Here is a 15,687-nt window from a genome sequence, read left to right on the forward strand (position 1 = left end):
TTGAGCTTCCATGTCACCCTGCCAACCCGCTGGTCATCCTGTAAATGACAGTCGGCCAGTAAGAGGCAACGGTCAGAGAAAAATACCGGCTTGATGTCGGTGGATCTCACCATGACAGCACGGGAGACAAACAGGAAATCAATCCTGGAACAGGCAGACCCATCCGATCTTGACCAGGTGTATCTATGCTGTGCTCCATCTGCAGGTTTGCTGATGACATCGTGCAGCTTGGCAACTTTTACTGTTTCCATCATGAATCTGGACGTAGCGTCCAGTTTGCTGTCATCGCTGCTGGATCGTTCAGTTGCGTTAATGATGTAGTTGAAGTCACCGCCTAGAATGACCAGCCTGGACATCGCCAGCAGCACTGGGAGCTGCTGGAGGACGGTCAGCCACTCGCTGCATTGAACCGGGGCATACATGTCGATCAACCGGAGTGGAGCATTGTTGTACATTACATCTGCTACGAGGAGGCGACCGCCCACCACCTCCTTAACTTCAGAGATGGTGAAGTTGCCTGCCCGCAGCTGAATACCCAGGCCGGAGGAACGGGAAACATCACCCCTGACCAGATCGATGGCCCGTGGGACCACCATCAAGACCATTAGATGCTGTAGATGCTGAGGTGCGGAATTCCAGTCTCCTGCAGAAACAGCAGGCCGGCTTTGACCTTGGCGAGGTAGCCAAAGATCGAAACACAACACATCACGTAGTGGATTTAACACTATGCACGTTAATCAAAGCAATCTTTATACCCATTTTAAAGTTGGGTGTTGCTTCCCACAACAGGAGGCCTTGCTTGTCCCAGTCCTTGGGTATGTTCCTGCATACCCATAGTGTACAAACGTTGGGCTCAGAAACCCCTCCTGGTTACTCATGGGAGTTTTGTTCCGCTGGGGTGACATAGTGGGGGTTTTGTAGGCAGCAAGGCTTGGGCTGTCCTCTGCTGTTGGTGTCTTTCCCCTCTGTTCCTCTTCGAAGACATCACTGCTCCTGGCTTCCCAGAGCTGGAGTGCGCTAAACGCTTCTTTGCTCTCGGTATGCTGGAGCTGGGATGCGCTGGGCATGTTGCTAGGTTCGGCGCTTTGGGTTTGGGGCGCGCTGGGCCCATCACAACTTCCAAAGCCCTGGAGCTGGGGGGGCTTTATCTTCCAGCTCTTTTGAGTTCTGCCACTTCTTTTGCAGGTGCCGTCATTCCCGCCCTTCCTCGTCCAATGAGGAGGAGCTGTCGTAGTCTGTCTCAGACAGTAGCCTCCTCTTGCCATTGGTTTGGGTTGTGGCCTGTTCCTTTTTTGGAGGTTTATTCTTTGTGGTTTTCCTTTGTACCACTTTCCACTGACCAGTTTGTCCATCTGCTGCCTCCTCCTCCAGAGGGAGGAGATTACTGTATTTAGTCAGCATTGAGTATTTATTGTAGAAATCTAGCACTAGGGACCACAAAGTGAAGTGTATCATAATTTAGTAAGGATTTAATAAGTATTTATTTATTTTATATCAATTAACTCTTAAACTGTTTAAACTCCCCTGGCTCTTTAAATCAGTTCATTTTAGCCCTAACTAAAAGCTAACAGTTAGTTTAGTGTATGCTGGATCCACTGCCCTCCCCCAGCCACACCTGCTCTTTGTTTTCTCAACGAAATTGATCCGGACGAAACTGAAGAGTTCAGCTGTCAATACTTTAATCTCCGATCCTGCTGTCTTCACTGTCCAGAGTGTCTGCGGCCACGGCGTGCGGTAAGTCCACTGAGGAGAAGAAGGAGCAGCGGGACCCTAGGGAAGCCTTGAGAAAAGGTGCTCCAAACACCCAAAAAATCCATCAACGGCTCCTCGGCCGCAACTTCAAAGCGCCCGCGGGAGATGGCTTGGAGAGCATCTGCAGCGCACTGTCAGCAATGCGGTATGCCTTTATTTAAACCACATCAAAAAACCCTTAGCGAATATAACCACCTTTGTAAGTCTGCCCAAAGATGCTTCACCTCCCGAAGGATGCGGATGAGCTTTCCGGACGTCGATGGTGGGAACTGAGGAAATGGCTTATTACCTGCACCCGCTTTCCCCTCCCTTCCCCTTCCCCCCTTTCCACCTCCCCCCCCCCCTTCCCCTTCCCTGCTCCACCCTCTCAGCTCACCCCCTCACAACCCCGTCCCAGCCCCCCCTCGCACCATCTTCCCCCGGCACCCCCTCGCACCCCCCTCCCTCCACCCCCTTCCCCTACACATCCCCCACCCCCTTACAGCCCCCTTCCCAGCTCCCCCTCGCACCCTTTCCCTCCACCCCTCCCCCTCGCATCCCCTCCTCCCACCGGCATCATCCTACACCTGTGTAGGGGCCCTAACAACCCCACTGCCTTGTGGGCGTCTCGGGAGAGACCAAGGCTAAGGGAGTAAACCCTAACAGATAATCCGGAGCGGAACCCCGTAGACAGTCATGTGTCACCTTTGGCATGTTTCCGGCAGTTCCTGCAGCCATACTGGTGCCAAACGTCGTGCCCTGCACTTCTTTGGACCCCACCAGAAAGGCCGAGAGGGGGTTTTGACAACTGGGCAACTCTCAACCTCCATAGATTCGCCCAGGCATGCGCCATGGAGAGGTCACTCCATAGTTGCCTCACAGCGACTGAAACAACATGGAAGGCAACAGTTACGTGTTATAAGTCCAGATAAATTGGCGTAGAAACTGGGCGCCATGGGTTGCCTTTGTCGGTGGGAGAGGTCATCGCACCTCACTGGACAGCTACCGCCCGCCTCAAACCGGGCAGCCCCCGGTCAATAAGGTTCTGTCCCGCCACAGTCTACCTGCTTCAATGGGTGCTTGGAGCTCAGGGTCATTGCCCGAAAGGTGGACTGAAACACCACATCAAACAACACGAAAAAAGGAAAGAAGGTACCAGCCCTTCGCTTTGCAAGCTGGAACATCAGAACTGCCTGTCGGAAGACCTTACACAAATCAACGATTCTCGGAAGACCGCCATCATTAACAACGAGCTCAGTAGACTCAATGTAGACATTGCAGCACTTCAGGAGACACGCCTCCTCGCGAGTGGATCTCTAGCAGAGCAAGACTACACCTTCTTCTGGCAGGGCAGGGATCCTGAAGAACCAAGACAGCATGGAGTGGGCTTCGCCATCAGAAACTCCTCGCTCAGCATGATAGAGCCTCCCTCAAATGGCTCGGAACGCATACTGTCCATCCGACTGCTCACCACCTCTGGCCCAGCACACCTACTCAGCATCTATGCTCCAACACTCTGCTCCCCACCTGAAGCTAAAGATCAGTTCTACGAGGAACTCCATAACATCATTAGCAGCACCCCCAACACCGAACACCTATTCCTGCTGGGGGACATTAATGCCAGGGTTGGGGCCGACCATGACTCATGGCCCTCCTGCCTTGGGCGCTATGGCGTTGGAAGGATGAATGAGAACGGGCAGAGACTGCTTGAGTTGTGGACCTATCATAACCTCTGCATCACCAACTCGTTCTTTCACACTAAACCCTGTCACCAGGTTTCATGGAGGCACCTAAGATCGCGTCATTGGCACCAGCTAGACCTCATTGTCACAAGGTGAGCCGTCTTAAACAGTGTTCAAATCACACGCATCTTCCACAGTGCGGACTGCGGCATCGACCACTCCCTGGTGTGCAGCAAGGTTAGACTCAGACCAAAGAAGTTGCATCATTCCAAGCAGAAGGGCCACCCGTGCATCAACACGAGCAGAATTTCTCACCCACAGCTGTTACAAAAATTTCTAAATTCACTTGTGTCAGCCCTTCAAAACACTCCCACAGGGGATGCTGAGACCAAGTGGGCCCACATCAGAGACGCCATCTATGAGTCAGCTTTGACCACCTACGGCAAAAGTACGAGGAGAAATGCAGACTGGTTTCAACCTCATAATGAAGAGCTGGAACCTGTCATAGCCGCTAAGCGCATTGCACTGTTGAACTACAAGAAAGCCCCCAGCGAGTTAACATCCGTAGCACTTAGAGCAGCCAGAAGCACTGCACAAAGAACAGCCAGGCGCTGCGTAAACGACTACTGGCAACACCTATGCAATCATATTCAGCTGGCCTCAGACACCGGAAACATCAGAGGAATGTATGATGGCATTAAGAGAGCTCTTGGGCCAACCATCAAGAAAATAAACCCCCTCAAATCTAAATCAGGGGACATAATCACTGACCAACGCACACAAATGGACCACTGAGTTGAGCACTACCTAGCACTGTACTCCAGGGAGAATGTTGTCACTGAGACTGCCCTCAATGCAGCCCAGCCTCTACCAGTCATGGATGAGCTGGATATACAGCCAACCAAATCGGAACTCAGTGATGCCATTGATTCTCTAGCCAGCGGAAAAACCCCTGGGAAGGACAGCATTACCCCTGAAATAATCAAGAGTGCCAAGCCTGCTATATTCTCAGCACTACATGAACTGCTATGCCTGTGCTGGGACGAGGGAGCAGTACCTCAGGACATGCGCGATGCCAATATCATCACCCTCTATAAAAATAAAGGTGACCGAGGTGACTGCAACAACTACCGTGGAATCTCCCTGCTCAGCATAGTGGGGAAAGTCTTTGCTCGAGTCGCTCTAAACAGGCTCCAGAAGCTGGCTGAGCGCATCTACCCTGAGGCACAGTGTGGCTTTCGTGCAGAGAGATCGACCATTGACACGCTGTTCTCCCTTCGTCAGATACAGGAGAAATGCCGTGAACAACAGATGCCCCTCTACATTGCTTTCATTGATCTCACCAAAGCCTTTGACCTCGTCAGCAGACGTGGTTTCTTCAGACTACTAGAAAAGATTGGATGCCCACCAAAGCTACTAAGTATCATCACCTCATTCCATGACAATATGAAAGGCACAATTCAACATGGTGGCTCGTCATCAGAGCCCTTTCCTATCCTGAGTGGTGTGAAACAGGGATGTGTTCTCGCACCCACACTTTTTGGGATTTTCTTCTCCCTGCTGCTTTCACATGCGTTCAAGTCCTCTGAAGAAGGAATTTTCCTCCACACAAAATCAGGTCGCAGGTTGTTCAACCTTGCCCGTCTAAGAGCGAAGTCCAAAGTACGGAAAGTCCTCATCAGGGAACTCCTCTTTGCTGACGATGCTGCTTTAACATCTCACACTGAAGAGTGCCTGCAGAGTCTCATCGACAGGTTTGCGGCTGCCTGCAATGAATTTGGCCTAACCATCAGCCTCAAGAAAACGAACATCATGGGGCAGGAGGTCAGAAATGCTCCATCCATCAATATTGGCGACCAAGCTCTGGAAGTGGTTCAAGAGTTCACCTACCTAGGCTCAACCATCACCAGTAACCTGTCTCTAGATGCAGAAATCAACAAGCGCATGGGAAAGGCTTCCATTGCTATGTCCAGACTGGCCAAGAGAGTGTGGGAAAATGGCGCACTGACACGGAACACAAAAGTCCGAGTGTATCAAGCCTGTGTCCTCAGTACCTTACTCTATGGCAGCGAGGCCTGGACAACGTATGTCAGCAAAGAGCGACGTCTCAATTCATTCCATCTTCGCTGCCTCCGGAGAATACTTGGCATCAGGTGGCAGGACCGTATCTCCAACACAGAAGTCCTCGAGGCGGCCAACATCCCCAGCTTATACACGCTACTGAGTCAGCGGCACTTGAGATGGCTTGGCCATGTGAGCCGCATGGAAGATGGCAGGATCCCCAAAGACACATTGTACAGCGAGCTCGCCACTGGTATCAGACCCATCGGCCGTCCATGTCTCCGCTTTAAAGAGGTCTGCAAACGTGACATGAAGTCCTGTGACATTGATCACAAGTCGTGGGAGTCAGTTGCCAGCGTTCGCCAGAGCTGGCGGACAGCCATAAAGGCGGGGCTGAAGTGTGGTGTGTCGAAGAGACTTAGCAGTTGGCAGAAAAAAGACAGAGACGCAAGGGAAGAGCCAACTGTGTAACAGCCCCGACAATCACATTTTTCTGCAGCACCTGTGGAAGAGCCTGTCACTCTAGAATTGGCCTTTATAGCCACTCCAGGCGCTGCTCCAAATACCACTGACCATCTCCAGGCGCTTACCCATTGTCTCTCGAGATAAGGAGGCCAAAGAAGACTTTCCATTGACCAGTTTGTCCATCTGCTGCCTCCTCCTCCATTGATTCTGTCTGTAGAGGAGGGGTTTCTGGGCACGGGGTAGGTGTTGGGTCACTGTTTGCAGCTGCATCCCCTTTTTTCTCCTTCTCAGGTCGACATTGCTCGCTGCGGAGAGGGTTGCTTGTCTCCTTCCCAGCACCAGGCGCGTTTACCGTTCCTTCTTCCGGCCTTCCCTTGGACCTTGCCATCTGATATAACTGAGGCAGCATTTGGGGCATGTTTTGTAGAGGTGGCCTGACCCACCGCACATGTTACAGCACTTACTCTGCTTCCAGTCCTTGGTCTGATGGCCTTCCTTCTTGCAGTTCTTCCAGACGACTGTGCTGCACTTAGCTGCCACGTGACCAGTTTTGCCACAGATGCAACAAACTCTGGGCTGCCCCGCATAGACCATGAAGCCTTGACTTCCCCCGATAGCAAAGCCGGAGAGAGGATGGATGATAGCTGCATTGGAGTCGACCTTCAAGGTCACCTTGTCCTGCCGCTTGCTGGTCCAAATCCCAAATGGGTCCTTAACATCCGTGCTGCTGCCAGGTGCCTCGCCGTACCTGGCAAGGAAGGTGAGTACATCCATGACAGGAAATGAGGGTTGTAGAGGTGGATTGTCAGCATCCGGTCACGTTGCGGTGGCAACATGAAGAGTGGCTCCACTGTGAGGCTCGACAGCGGCGCCTGGTTTCCCTTTTCCTTGAACACCTTCAGGAACTTGATGCTTCCCGCCACATTCTTAAACGTCACGCCGAAATATCCACTGCTGGGGAAGTCCTGCAGGCAGAAGATGTCTGCAGCTTGGAACCCATGCAATCAATAAGGATTTTCTTAATGAAGAAGGTTCGGTCCACAGATGGACCTCCTTCATGATCCTTTACCACCACCCAAACGGTGTTACGCACTCCCTGGCCTGAAGCTCTAGAATTGGTTACATCCATTTTCCGCAAAACCTACCTGGAACAGGATCAAAGGCCACTTATCATGGTTTCTCCCCTGCCAGGTAATGCAATCTTAGGCCTCAGAAGAGCAATGACTGGTAGCTATTGCCCAAAAACAAATAGCAGGCGGAAGGTCTCTAAAACCAATGCACCTTACAGTCCTCTGGTCTTTGGCACTTGCTGCTCTTTGATTATCCAATTGGACAGCAGGTGAACACAGGCCCTCAAGACCAACCTCATATAGGCGCCCCTCATACATGACCACTCTTCCAGCTTCTGGGCAGGTTAAGGAGAAAAGATGGTGTGTGGAGAGGTATAGAAAAATAAAAAGGAAAATAAGGTTTGGATCCCCCTCTTCCTGCCTCAATACTATGTAGACGCTAGCAGTCTCTTTCTTCACCCATCCCAAAAAACACTCTGAGGCACGAAGATGACAGAAATTGTGGATCATTGCACCCTTTTCCTCTCCCTTGCACTGTGAACTGAAAGTTCCCTGGTGAACTGAACAAGAAACATCATCCATAAAAGAGTGGAACATGGAGTTTACCCACAAGTGATTTTTTTGAATAAAATTAAGCAGACTTTATACACTAACAATGTATTCCACAGCAAATCACTACACATTTCTGGGTAAAATTCTTCTGTACACCAAGTGTGAAAAGCAATAGGAACATTAATTGGGAAAGAGCTCTATACTCCTCACTTTTGCACTAAACGGAGCATAAACTTATTGTCGAAGGATAACAAAACCTTACATTACATTACTTCATGGATCGACAGAACAGATTTGAGATTCTTTTGCAGTATTGGTTTTGGACCTTGTGTGCACAAATTGCCAAATATACCAGTGATCATTTCAACAAGAAATATTTAACCACTGTAACGATCAGGTGAGCAGGGGTCGAAGGGCTTTTCCCTCTCCTTGTTTGACCACAACAGATTTATTTCCTTTTTAAGTGGATATACTTGCCAATTCAGTGAGTCTTTGGCTCATTTATGATTGCTGTGTAAATAAGTAATCAGACAGCTTTTCTTGAGTTTAACAAAGACAGAGGCTAGCTTCATTATATTTAAAGCAATCTAAGTAAAATAATAAAACATTCTTCAACTTTCACACATACACACACAAACAAATAGGTTACAGAGTGGGGAAGGATATATTCGTCGAATTGGACTCCAGAGAAATAAAAGATGTATACAGTCTGTGGAGGTTGGTGACTCAGCTGGCTTCAGGCTGAATTCAGTGGTTGCACAACTTTCCTTTGGTGGTCCTGATGCTTCCGGTTTGAGAATGTGGACACTGATTCGGTGGTTCTTTGGCTTCCGGTTTGAAGATGTTGATGCTGATTCGGCTGCTCTCCGGGAGGCAGCAATGTGGCTGTTTTCCTTCAAGGGAGTCTCTGTCTGTCCTTTTTGGAAATTTCTCTTCCCACTGGCACCACCCTCAGGCTTAAGTAATTAAGCACATCGAGCATCAATCGGTGAACAGACTAACACAATCGAACACAGATCAATTAAGCCACTGAATACTACAGTCTGCAACGGGGAATATGTCTCAGTGCTCATGGTCAGCAGGCAGAGTTTGGAGCTTGCAATGTTTGAGGTTCATCTCCACCAGTTTAATATTCAAGTTTCCAGCCAGTGGATTAAAAAATCATTTGACATGGCACGTTTTTATGACACCACTTGGTTGCAAAGTGCTTTAGAATGCCCCAAGAATGTGATAAGACATTATATATTTTGTTTTCCTTTACTGTAACTTCAACTGGAAAAATGTATAAAGTAGATTTACCAGGTCTACATTGGATTACCATACTGTGTTTTTGTATCAAAGATTTGGGTTCAAAACTAGCAGAGCCAGTTGGGATGAGAGCTTTCTCTGTTAGCTATAAAGATCCTAGTATGACTCATCCTTGGCGAATCTCATTCCAAGTCTTTATGCATTTGGATGCAATGACAAAACTGTCCACAATTTAGCACAAATTGCTACGAAATTGGCAATCTCATTCAAAAAATCCATAGGGATGGCGGATGTGGGAAATGGAAAATTTCACACAGGCATGGCAAGATTGAGGTCAAATACTGATTGAATGATCTTAACAATTGAACAGTGACAGATAGAAAATGATATCCCAGTCTGCACATATTGAGTGGCTCTCACTTCAGAGGAGGCAAGGCCTTTGCCTTCATGTCACACCTGATGGGGTTGCAAGCAGAGTTCTGTCACTCTTGTAAAAGTCTAAATTGCAGAAGAATCATCTTCCTAGCAACGTGTAGCCAGTTGCCAACGGTAAAGCTTTTAGATTCACATATTCAGAAAGACTATATTTCTGCAATTTGTCAATCAATACTTTATATTAGTTATACACAAAAATCACCTCAAACCAGATAAAATGAATGTGTAAATAAATGGACTCCTGTTGCTGTTACAATTTGAATCAGAGGAAAGATTAGGTTGACCACAGAAGCTATCACACCAATTAATGTAGGAGTATTCAATATTCAGTCCCCAGGCCAACTTTGCTAGCCCCTATTATGACACTCAGCAGGATCTAACACAGCTTTATGTAACCCACCTGCTTTGCTCTTTTCAGTGGTTCTCTCCATCACACTGACTGCCTATATTACCTACCTCCATCCTTGCATTAGTTCATCTGATACTGAAACAGTCATCAATGCCTTTGTCATCGCCTCCAGATGTGACCACCCATGTTCTGCTGACTGGATTCCCATACTCCATCCCCTAAACTCCAGTTCATCCAAAATTCTGCTGCTTATACCTTATTTCACCTCATGTCCTATTCACCCATCGCTGTCAAGTCCTCAATGACTGCACCCCTTCCCCCATTTCTAACTCTGGCATCTTATGCATCACCACCCCTTTCCCCAGCATTTGTATGTTAGCTGATAGCTGACTACGAATTTCCTCCCGAAACCCCTTCAGCATTCTTTCTCCCTTTAATGACTCTCCTAAAAACCTAACTTTTCAAATCAAGCTTTTGGTCAATCCTAATATTTCCTTCTTTTGCTCAGCATATTTTTTTTATTATGCCTATACAGTGCTTTGGGACATTTTCCTACTTAAATGCCACAGTGACAACTAATAAGTTAAAGTTAAAAAGCTCCATAGGACAAATTAATTTTCAAACACATTCCAAAACTATTTTGTGTGTATGATAGATGCTTTATATTGGAATGAAAAATCAAAATATTTTCCTTCCATGGGTGCACAAAGACATTCCAGGTGCCAAGAAGTTTAGACATCTTTAGTGTTATATCATTTTCTAATGGTGTTAAATAAATGCTTTATTCTGAGCTATGAATAAATAGCTGGCTACATTTATTTCATGAAAAGAACAGTAATGCTTCATGGGTTAACTAACCACCAAAAGGGATAACAGCGTTTTGTTTTAAATGAACAGATCAAGTAGCATGGCCTGGAAATTACTAAGTAGTTATATCACAAGGACACTATGAGCTCATATGAACTTCCTCTCTAAGGATTAACACATTTATTTGAAATGGCTTAATGCTGCTTCAAAAAGCAGAGTGGAATTTGATATGAATGCTTTCAATTTGCTTAGGATAAAATCGCTCACTAACTTCTAGGTTTATGACTAATTATTTTTATATCAAATAGTTGTAGAATAAATAATACCACATCAAAAGAATAAAGCATGTCCTGAGACCGTTCAATAATCCAGAACCATATGTGTCAATTGCTTATGGTATTTGCATTATCTTACCTGTTCTATCTCAAAGGCCTTTAAATAAAAAACATATTCTTGCACAGTGTCTGGCAAAAAATTCCCATTAAAGCACTGGTGTTTTAAATTACGATGATCTAAGTTTTCATTTTAATGATGAAGACAATTTTACTGCATTCTGTTCCCTATTATATGTTTTGTTAATTTGAGTTCCAATGTTTTATTAACTTTTACTCATAAGGGATATGGAACCAAGGTGGGTAGATGGAGTTAAGATTCAGATCAACCATGATCCAACTGAACAGTGAAACATGTTTGAGGGGCTCAGCGGCCTACTCCTGCTCTTATCCAGGCCATTGTAAAATTTCTAACTTTGTATACTGATATCAAAATTAGTGTTGAAAGTTTCTCTACATCAATTTTTTCATGTATTGGCCACTCTGGAGCAGAGGAAGATAGGAGAACTGATACTGCACCTTTCTTGGTAAAATTGTCTAATAACTTCATGATTAAAAATTGCACATATTTATTTTGGGGAACAGCTGTGTTTCTAAGATATGGGGCTTGCTGAATTATACACAGTTTAAGCATTATTTGATTTTGTAGTACAAAGTTTTTTGAGTGATTAGAAAGCACTGCACATTCAGATGGCACAGCAAACGGTACATTTGACACGCAAATCCAATATAATTAAAAAGGCGCTTCTATATCAAGTGAATGGAAATATCAATTCCTGCGCAAAAAAGATCATACAGAAAAAATGTCATTTGAAAGAGCTTTCCAATTAGTCCCACACCCTTCTCTTCCCACAAACCCTGCAATTATCTACCTTTTCAAGTATATGTCCAATTCCGTTTTGAAAGTTACAATTAAATCTGCTTTCACCACTCCTGCATTCCAAATCATAGAAACTTGTTGCATAAAAAATTCTGCTAATCTCCCCACTGTTTCTTTGCCAATTACTATATACATGTGTGTCCTTTAGTTACCATTCCTTCTGCCGGTAGACAGAGTTTCTCCTTTTAATCTATCAAAACCTTTGATAATCTTGAACACCTCAATTAAATCTTCCCTTAACCTTTTCTGCTTTTAGAGAATAATCCTAGCTTCTCTCGTCTCTCCAGGTAATCAAAGTTCCTTATCCCTGGCACCATTCTAGTAAATCTTCTCTGCACCATCTCTGAGACCTTGACTTCCTTTCTAAAATATGCTGCCCACAACTGGACACAATAATCCAGCTGAGGCTGAACCAGTGATTTCTGAAGGTTTAGCGTAATTTCCTTCCTTTCGTCCTCTACAGGATTCCATGTGCTTTAAAAAAAAACAGCTTTCCCAACTTGTCTGCCACCTTCAAAGATTTCTGTATGTGTACTTGTGACCAATTGCTTAAATTCCCATTTCAACTATTAATAAATGTTCCCAGACTACATAAATGGGACATACTTGCTTCAAAACTAGAAATTTAAATTAAGGAACTCAAAGCCCAACACAGTAACTTCCTAAAAGTAATGGCAGAAGGCATTTAAGGTCCTGACTTAGATATCCATAGTTACAGCAGTGGTAATCAGGTAACAGACTAAACATTTAATTTTAGGGTTCATAAGATCATAAGAACTAAGAGCAGGAGTAGGCCGTCCGGCCCCTCGAGCCTGCTCCGCCATTCAATAAGATCATGGCTGATCTTTTCGTGGACTCAGATCCACTTACCCGCGCTCTCACCGTATCCCTTAATTCCTTTATTGTTCAAAAAGATATCTACCTTAGCTTTAAAAATGTTTACTGAAGTAACGTCAACTACTTCACTGGGCAAGGAATTCCATAGATTAACAACCCTCTGGGTGAGGAAGTTCCTTCTCAATTCAGTCCAAAATCTGCTCCCTCTAATCTTGAGGCTATGCCCTCTTGTCCTAGCTTCACCTGCCAGTGGAAACATCCTCTCTACTTGTATCTTATCTATTCCCTTCATAATTTTATATGTTTCTATAAGATCCCCCCTCATTCTTCTGAATTCCAATGAATATAATCCCAATCTACTCAGTCTTTCCTCATAAGCCAACCCCCTCAACTCCGGAATCAACCTAGTGAACCTCCTCTGCACCCCCTCCAGTGCCCGTACATCCTTTCTCAAGTAAGGAGACCAAAACTGCACACAGTACTCCAGGTGCAGCCTCACCAGTACCTTATACAGCTGCAACATAACCTCTCTGCTTTTAAACTCAATCCCTTTAGCAATGAAGGACAAAATTCCATTTGCCTTCCTAATTACTTGCTGTACCTGCAGACCAACCTTCTGCGATTCATGCACAAGGACACCCAGGTCCCTCTGCATAGCAGCATGCTGCAACTTTTTAGCATTCAAGTAATAATCCTTTTTACTGTTACTCCTACCGAAATGAATGACTTCACATTTATTAACATTGTATTCCATCTGCCAGACCTTTGCCCACTCACTCAATGTATCTATGTTCCTCTGCAAAGTTTCACAGTCATCTGCACACTTTGCTCTGCCACTCATCTTAGTGTTATCTGCAAACTTTGACACCCTACACGTGGTCCCCAACTCCAAATCATCTATATAAATTGTAAATAATTGCGGTTCCAACACCGATCCCTGGGGCACACCACTAGTGACTGATTGCCAGCCAGAATAGCACTCATTTATCCCCACTCTCTGCTTCCTCTATCCATGCTAATACTTTACCCCTAATGCCATGCATCCTTATCTTATGCAGCAGCCTCTTGTGCGGCACCTTGTCGAAGGCCTTTTGGAAATCTAGGTACACCACATCCACTGGGTCCCTATTGTCCACCCTGCTCGTAACGTCATCATAGAATTCCAAAAGATTTGTCAAGCATGACCTGCCCTTCATGAACCCATGCTGCGTCTGCCCAACGGGACAATTTCTATCAAGATGCCCTGCTATTTCTTCCTTGATAATAGACTCAAGCATCTTCCCCACTACAGAGGTTAAGCTAACCAGTCTATAATTCCCCATCTTTTGTCTACCTCTCTTTTTAAACAGTGGCATCACATCTGCTGTTTTCCAATCTGCTGGGACTACCCCAGAGTCCAGCGAATTTTGGAAAATTACCGCCAGCGCACCTGCTATTTCTCCCGCCATCTCTTTTAGTACCCTGGGATGCATTCCATCAGGATAACTCCAAATGTCGAATCTGAATGACTCCTGAAGCAAAGCACTACATTGCAATGTTTGTGGTTTCTAGAAGAATAGAACTACCTTCCTTGCATGAATACATTTTAGGATAATTTTAAGGAAATTGATTTTCTAATTTTAGAAACAGTCTTGGATTTTGCTTTTCAACATTGGCATTTTTCATGCTTTTGATACATTTCCTTGTGATAAGACTCTCGAGTCTTTTGTAAAGTTTTCAGTTCCAAGTCAAAAGACTTTAAAGGGTGGATTTACATTTCTGAGACCAGTAGCTGCAGCATCATTTCCAACCAGGCGGTATCGCATTTAAACTACTTGATTCCAACTGGATCCCTTCTGCCCAGCAGAGAACTCCACACATGCACAAATGGGTCCTCAAGCACAGAGATGGAATTAATAGATTGCATGTTCTGTAATCTTTTGAAAAGAAATGAAAATTAGGGCATTGTTTAATATATATATTTTGTGTATAGGTATATATATAAAAACTCAGTAATCTTTCCACTGATCTAGTTTTCTTTAGTATGATACTTAAAACTAAATAAGTGGTGTATGAAATTGGAGTAAGGATAAATGGCGATGAGAGACAATCAGATATGCTTTGAGGAACAAAATAATTAAGAATCAGTGTATAGATATACCTAAACAAGCTATGAAAAAGCAAGACAGCTTTTAGTACATCCAAGTAGACCAGTGGTAGCTTGGCCATCAATGAATTAACATCTAGAATCATAGAATGGCTACAGCATAAAAGGAAGCCATTTGGCCCATCATGTCCATGCTAACTCTCAGTAAGAGCTACTCAGCTGGTCCCACTCCCCTGCCTTTTCCCGCAGCCCTGCAATTCTTATCTCTTCAGATAATTATCCAATTCCCTTTTGAAAGCCACTATTGAATCTGCCTCCACCACATTCTCAGGCACTGCACTCCTAACCATCCACTGTGTAAAACAGTTTTTCCACATGTCACTTCTGGCTCTTTTGCCAATCACCTTAAATTGGTGTCCTCCGTTTCTTGACCCTTCCACCAAGGGAACAGTTTCATCCTATCAGCTCTGTCCAGAACCATCATGATTTTGAACACCTCTATCAAATCTCCTCTTCACCTTCTCTTCTCTAAGGAGAATAGCCCCAACTTCTCCAATCTATCCCCATAACTGAAGTCTCCCAACACTGGAACTATTCTTATCAATCTTTTCTGCACCCTCTCCAATGCCTTCATATCCTTCCTAAAGTGTGAGGCCCAAAATTGAACACAATACTCCAGCTGAGGCTGAACCAGTGTTTTATAAAGGTGCACCATAACTTCCTTGTTTTTGGCCAATTAACAGCTGGCACCAGGATCCCGTCCTTTAAAGACAGGGATCCCGCCTCCAAGAGCTGCTGGCAAATCACAGCAGCTGAGCAGTATTGGCATCAATGGGAGTGGCGGCCACTGTCAGTACTGCAAGAGGTCTTGGACCCAAGCCCATATTGGAGCCTTGATCCAAGGTGAGTGAGGCAGGGGAGGATGGGCATTTAGTGCAGGAAGAAGGGGGTTCAGGGAGGTGCAGGTTTTCCCAGTGGGGGCCCTCCATGGGCCACAGATTGCCCACGGAGGAGAGCCACTCACCCCCTAAGCTGGCAGGGAGGTCGCCCCATCTTACTGGGTGACCTCTGCGCATGGTGGAGGTCTCACCACCCCCCGCCCCCCAGTTAAATCCCAGCAGCAGCATGAAGAGGCCCTTAAATGGCCATTGA

The sequence above is a fragment of the Heterodontus francisci genome, chromosome 27 (genome assembly GCF_036365525.1).
Source record: "Heterodontus francisci isolate sHetFra1 chromosome 27, sHetFra1.hap1, whole genome shotgun sequence".
NCBI lineage: Eukaryota > Metazoa > Chordata > Chondrichthyes > Heterodontiformes > Heterodontidae > Heterodontus > Heterodontus francisci.